At 35.3% G+C, this 6909-nt stretch overlaps 1 pseudogene; it reads right to left on the bottom strand.

The window, feature by feature from the left end:
• Positions 1–5981: 5981 nt before the first annotated feature.
• Positions 5982–6078, bottom strand: LOC150109856 (U6 spliceosomal RNA; annotated as a pseudogene).
• Positions 6079–6909: the final 831 nt, after the last annotated feature.

The raw sequence follows: 6909 nt of genomic DNA, 5'->3' as shown, positions 1-6909 counted from the left end.
AAAAGTTGTAAAGGGTATATAAAGATAAAGGTTAGCACTTGTCAGTGGTACAAACCACAGGCAAGAAAATTAACCAAAGTGGTAAAGAAGGCCATTGCTAATTATGATTGGAAGCTACCAGTGAAGTCAAAGGAAATCCCAGAGAAGCTCTTTGCTATATGACAAGTAAATGATTAATGAGACATCCTTCTTTTGGAATAATGAGATCACTAATGGTGGTGGTAACTAATAGAACCAAATGAAATAGTTGAGTTACTGAGTGATAATTTTACAAGGTTTACCATTCAGGCAGATATACTGTAGTACAAATGTGATACTATGACAATCTCCAAAGGGGATTAGAAGTTCCTCTGACCAAGTTCTTGAAGGGTGCTTAGGGAATGAAAAGTAGAAAAAAATAGTTCCACTGCATAAAGGAGGTTCCAAAAGAGAGAGAGAGAGAGAGAGAGAGGGGAGGGAGTTAGCAAACTGCAGATGAATCAGTGTTTCAGTGGTAGTTAAGATAAGTTTGTAAAATGCAAAATTCTGGAAATAGATGAACAGGAATATGACACTCTAGGCAGGACATTAAATTAAAAATGCCAAGAAATTATACTCTTGTTTAATCTTTTATCCAAAAATTTTTGGAATATTTGGCCCTTCCCATTATGATATGCATAATGGGAAGGGCCACTACCCAGACTATCAGCCAAAAACCTGCCACCAAGCAGAACCGTTCTTTTTCTTGGAATCAAACTCAACTATGAACATTATTATAATGTCATTGGTAGAAACCAGACCCAGAAGAGACATCAAGGTTGAAGTAATGTGGAACTCATATATATCCCATATACAAGTAGTGTGTTGCACCTTACTATTAAAATAGATAGATTAGATTAAACTTTCTACAAATTTCTCTAGATTAGAGCAATTTGTAGAAAGTTTTTTCACTTGGTTATAAATTAAATTAAAAATGCCAAGAAATTATATTCTTGCTTAATCCTAAATTTATCCATGTCAAAGAAAACAAAGTTTGCATGTAAAGTTGCTTTACAACTAGACGAATAGGCTGAATGTGAAGTCATTGTCTTCTCTATACAAGTCAATGACTTCACGTTAAGTGCCCATAGAAAAATTTCACGTTTTATTATTTATATTGGCACTCAATGGAGTTGAAAGACTCACTCTATCCATTACCACAATACCTATTATACATCTCCTTAAATCTAATCACTGTGGTGCTCACAACCACCTCTGACAATCCACTTGACTCATTCACCACTCTCCAATTAAAGAACCTAGTCTGCATGCACACCCTTAGTACCCACACTCTCAGAGAATTTCCAAGTGTGACCATTTGTTTTCTCCCTACTCCCCATGTATTGAAAAATTGTTTCTGTGTCCATTTTATAGAATCCCTTTAGTAACTTATAAGTTTCTATCATATCCCCCCCCCCTCCTCTGTCTGTCAGATAAACCTTGCAGCCTACAAACCCTCAAGCTATCTAATCATAGGGAACATTCCACAGACCTGTCACAAACTTGGTCACTCATCTCCAAATCCCTTCCACCACCTCCCAATCCCCAAGAAATGCAGGTGACCAAATCTGTGCACAGTAATCAACATGTGGCTGAATCATAGCCTTATAAAGAGGGATAACGATCTCCCTATCTTTACTTGTCAATGTACTCTTCAGCATCCAAGTAATCCTCTGACCTATTTTGCCAACTTTTGCAATATGTCCCCTGAATTTCAAATCTCTATCCACTAGCATGCCTAGATCCCTATCCTCATCAATTTTCCATAAACTAGTACCATCAAAATGATACAAACTGTGCAATCTTTTCATTCCCAAGCACATTACTTAACATTTTGCAATATTGAATTGACAACCATTGTCCTTTGCCCCCACACTGCCAATTTAATTAAATCATCCTGTAAGATATCTACATCACCTTTATTATTGCCCACACTAGTTTTGCATCATCAGCAAATAACTGAATATTCCCCTTCAGATCTTCTACTATATCATTAGCGTACGAATTAAAAAGTAGTGGTCCTAATACAGAGTCCAGGGCCTTCCACTAGTCACCCTCATTTGCCTTGATTCCACTCCACTATACACTATCCTCTGATGTCTGTCTATCAGCTACCTCCTTATCCATGCCACCAACCTCATATCCATTCCAATTTGCTCCAACTAATGTAATAGTTTTCCATGCAGTATTTCTGCCAAATGCCATTGCAAAGGTCATCAGTATCATTGTGTAGCCATTTCCTTTATCCAATTCTTTTGTCACCTTATTATAAAATGTAAATAAATTACTGAGGCAGGACCTACCTTTTACAAAGACAAGCTGTCCTCTATAGAGTATCATATTCCTATCCATCCATTCCTGAATTTTAGTTTTAACCAACTTTTCCAATACTTGATTATACTTTCCAACTTTGTTTGCTTTTGCTTAGATAAAGAATTAAACAAGAATATAATTTCTTGGCATTTTTAATTTAATTTATAACCAAGTAAAAAACTTTCTACATCTATGCAGGACAGCATTTTGTGTGTGTGTGAAAGTAGATCTTGCCTTAAGATCCAATGGCTATTTGCTCCTTAATTTTAAGGGGGAAATATTCATTTGTTTGCTGATGAGACGACACTGGGAAGAGCAGTAGCAAATGAAGATGATATGATCATATATGACATAAACAGATTGACAATACAGGCAAAGGATCAATAGTTTCCAGTTTAATGTTGCAAAGATCATGCATTTTGGGAAAAAAATATTACAAGCTGTGCACTGGACTACAGGAAATTGATGAGGCCAGGTGATGATAAGGAGTTGAAGTTTAGAGGACATATTCATTGCAAAGTTGACCAAAATAGCTACATCAGATTACCTGGGTGTTGAAGAAACACACTGATAAGCAGGGATAGGGAGATTATTATTCTCTTCTTTAATATAGCGACATATCTGGTTGCCAAGATTTCTGGTGGGATGATGCAAGATGAGTGATCAAGATGACAGGTCTATATAATGCTAACTATGAGGACAGGTTGAACTCAGGTAGGTTACAAAGGCTTTGTAGGCAGAAAAGAAAGGATATGATAGAAACATATAGCTTTTTTTAAGTTGTTTTATAGGATTGATGCAGAAATATTTTTGGATACATGGCAGGAAGTGAAAGAACAAAGTCCCCCACCTCAAGGACTAGATTTTTTTGCTTGGAGGGTAGTGAATTGGTGGAATGGGTTACCAGAGTCATCTGTAAGTGCTTTGTCTGTAAATGACTTCAAGGTGAAGAAAGATAGGTGTTGCATGAATAATAGTTAGTATGGGTACAATGAGTCTTTGGCTCCAAGGAGATGACTAAGAAAACAATATTAATAATAGTAATTTGCAGGAATAGATTCCTACTTGCATTGAGTTAGTAGTAATGATAATTGAAATTACTGGTAAGGTGAGGAAAGCAAGCCTTACTCTATAGATTAGCAAATACTGAAAGTTTTTGTTTTGAATATTTGCATGTCTTTAACATGTAAAGGACATGGAGATATATTCTGTCTTATATGTTTCAAAACATTAATATAAAGAAAAATATCATAAACTTAGATAATTACCTGGTATTATCTGTTGTTGAAATTCAGCATCAGCTACAATCCAAAGTCTAAAATCTAAGTGACATTCTTCCATTTGATCCACTGTGACTACACCATCATCCACTTTGCCTTGAACTACTTTTCTCCAAGTCACGATTACTTCTGCTGGCCAAAACGTTACTTCCTCTGTAATAACAACAATTAACCAATAACCCAAAGTTGTGCTGCACTTAAGTAGCTCATTTAAGATATTACTTGTACTGCTGTTATTTCCAAAGTAACATACAGTAACCTGAGTAGACATGAGTTCGGCAAGATCATATATCTGACAGATTGGATGATTTTGAAATTTGTCTTCTCTAGAAAGAATGGGAAAGTGTTTAATGTCTATGAGACATATCAAAGGTTTAGATGATGATGACCGATTATAAACAGTCTGTAACTTTGTATGAGTCAAAATGTTTTCAGTGCACTGCAAAACCTCTGGTCCTAAAAAGCGGTAGATGAGATCTCTGTTAACGTGGACATCCTAAAAATATAGAGCAAATCATCATATAATTTATTATTCATCTTATTTTATTCAAAAATTCAAATAGTACATGATATCATTTTTGAATAAAAGAATTCCATGCTCAACTTAACTGTTGAGAATAAATATGCACTATATTTACTCGAATATAACTTGCATTTTTTTCTCCAAAATTGAAGTTAAAAAATTGCAGTGTAAGATATATGCAGGAATTTTTTGAAACTAGTTTTTCAGTAAAAAACTAAGTTAACATTTATAATTAAATCTCAGTATTCATTATAATTTATAATTGCTCACATTATTTATAAAATGAATGCATTTAAATTTTTAATTATCAATGTTATTTATGCAATTGGCTGCTCACCTTCAACACTAGACATGTTTGAATCTTTAGTGATAATGCTTCTGTAATTAAATTAAAACAAACAGTTTCATTATTGCTGATACTTTTATCATTTCAGAGACTCATAAGATCTTTGAGTTTAAAACCAGCACTGTAACTTGCAAAAATTACAATAATATACAAGACTCGAGATATGTAATGAACAATCCTTCATGAATGACTAATGAGAAGTAAAAGCAGAGTGTGAAACGGACAGCAAAGATAGAAATAGTGCAGCTATGAAGATGCAAATATGATTGGTGCGGCTATCAACAAAAAATCACACAACTCAACGACAAAGGCAAGCCAACAACTGTTGAGTTGAAATGCCGATTCTTTTCAACCAAATTCCAAAATATTTGAAACTGCCATAACATTTATAGTATAACCAAGTGAAAAAACTTCCAATAAAAATTTTGATTGATTGAAAAAAAAAAAAATCATTATGGGCTACTCCAAGGAGTCTTTAGACTCAACTGAGAGAGGCACTAAACATCATGTAAAGCACTATTCAACATTTGCATAGTGACTATCATATTTTGCTTCGAACTCATTCACAGTAATGGCACCCAAATCGGACTTTGGCAACTTATTTCACTCATTCACCACTCTCCAAGGAAAAAACCTAATTCTAACACCCTTGCAAACTACACTCTTGCTGAGTTTCCAAGGATGACCCTAATTCTCCCACCATCACCAGACCTGTTCTAAAATATTTCCTGTGAATTAATCATGTAAAATGCCTTCAGTAATCTGTATGTCTCAATTATATCACCTCCCTCCTTTTCCGGCTATAAACCAGTTTCTGCCACAAATCTTCAATCTGTTCTCGTAAGGTTCATTCCATAGACCTGCTACTATCTTGGTCACTTGCCTCTGCATCCTTTCCACTTCCTTCTCATTTCCAAGAAACCCTGGTGCCCAGATCTGCATGAAGTAGTCAAGATGGGATCTTATCAAGGCTCAATAAAGAGGAACAATAATCTGTTTGTCTCTATTCATCAAAGTATTCTTCAGTAACCAAGTAATCTGATGAGCTGCTTTAATCACTTTTGTTATGTGCCATAGATTTGATTCAAGAGATTGAGGCCATCTTGGTCACTTGCCTCTGGATCCTCTCACCTCTTCCTTATCCCCATGAAACCCAGATAGACATAATAGTCAAGATGGGGTCTTATCAAGGCTCAATAATAAGAAATAATAATTGTTTGTCTCTGCTCATCAAAGTATGAGCTTCTTTAGTTACTTTTGCTACATGCTCCCTAAACTTTACTCTCTATCCACTAACACTCCCAAATCTTTGGGTTTGTTGATTTCCTGGAGGATAGTTCCACCAATGTGGTATAGAGCTGGTAATCTTTTCACTCCAAAATGCATAACCTTACACTATGCCACATTAAACTGACATCCATTCTCTTTTGCCCAGACTATCAGTCTATTCAAATCATTCTGCAATAATTTACATCATCTGAATTAACTATTGATATACAAAAAAAATGTGGAATGCTTCAAGGTTTTGCACATCATCCTTGATTAGGGGTCATGCTAATTATTATTATTATTAAGAGAGAGAGACCTCCAGTAAGTCAGGGACTCATTTAAGGAGGACACATACTATCATACTATTCTTGAATTAATTCCAGCTATCATACTATTCTTGAATTAATTCACACTGCTTGCACTAATTACATCCAATGGTAATTCATCCAATCATGCACCACCCTATCAGAATGAAATCGAGCCCTTACCCCTTTTTAGAAACATTCATTCTCAGCTTCCAAGGATGTCCTCTTGTTCTTTCCCCACCCTCAATAAATTGAAAAATTCCATCAAATGAAATCCTGTATGACACTTTCAGAAGTTTGTAAATCTCAATCATATCACCCCCCCTCTTTCTCCTGTTTGCTTGTAGTCTGCAGTCTCCAAATTCTTAATCTGCCTTTATAATCAGTATTCCACAATCCTAATGTAATTTTTAACACAGTCTTTTGCACACTCTTTCCACTATATTAGAACCACAATGGAAACCAGAAGACCAGACCTGCTCACAATAGTACAAATGAAGTCTTATCAAGACCTTGCAAAGAGGCAAAATGATATCCTTATCTTTACATATGAATGTTTGTTTCAGTACTGCAATTATCTTTTGAGTCATATTTGCAATATTTGCTACATGGCCCCTGAACTTAAACTTCCTATCTATTAACACTCCGAGATCCCTAGCCTCATCAGTTTCTTCTAGCATAATCCAACCAATATAATACAACATTAGATATCTAATCATGCCAAAGTGAATGACTTTAAATTTACTGACATTCACCTGACATCCATTTTCCCGTGCCTACAATTCCAGCTTATTCAAATCATTCTCCAAGTACTGCATATTAGCAGCATTTATGATTACCCTACCTTTCTTTGCA

The sequence above is a fragment of the Typopeltis vanoorti genome, chromosome 1, assembly GCF_054136105.1.
Source record: "Typopeltis vanoorti isolate ZY-2024b chromosome 1, IOZ_Tvanoo_1.0, whole genome shotgun sequence".
Lineage (NCBI taxonomy): Eukaryota > Metazoa > Arthropoda > Arachnida > Uropygi > Thelyphonidae > Typopeltis > Typopeltis vanoorti.
The sequence above is the reverse complement of the archived record's forward strand: the minus strand, read 5'-3'. Positions and strand labels throughout refer to the sequence as shown.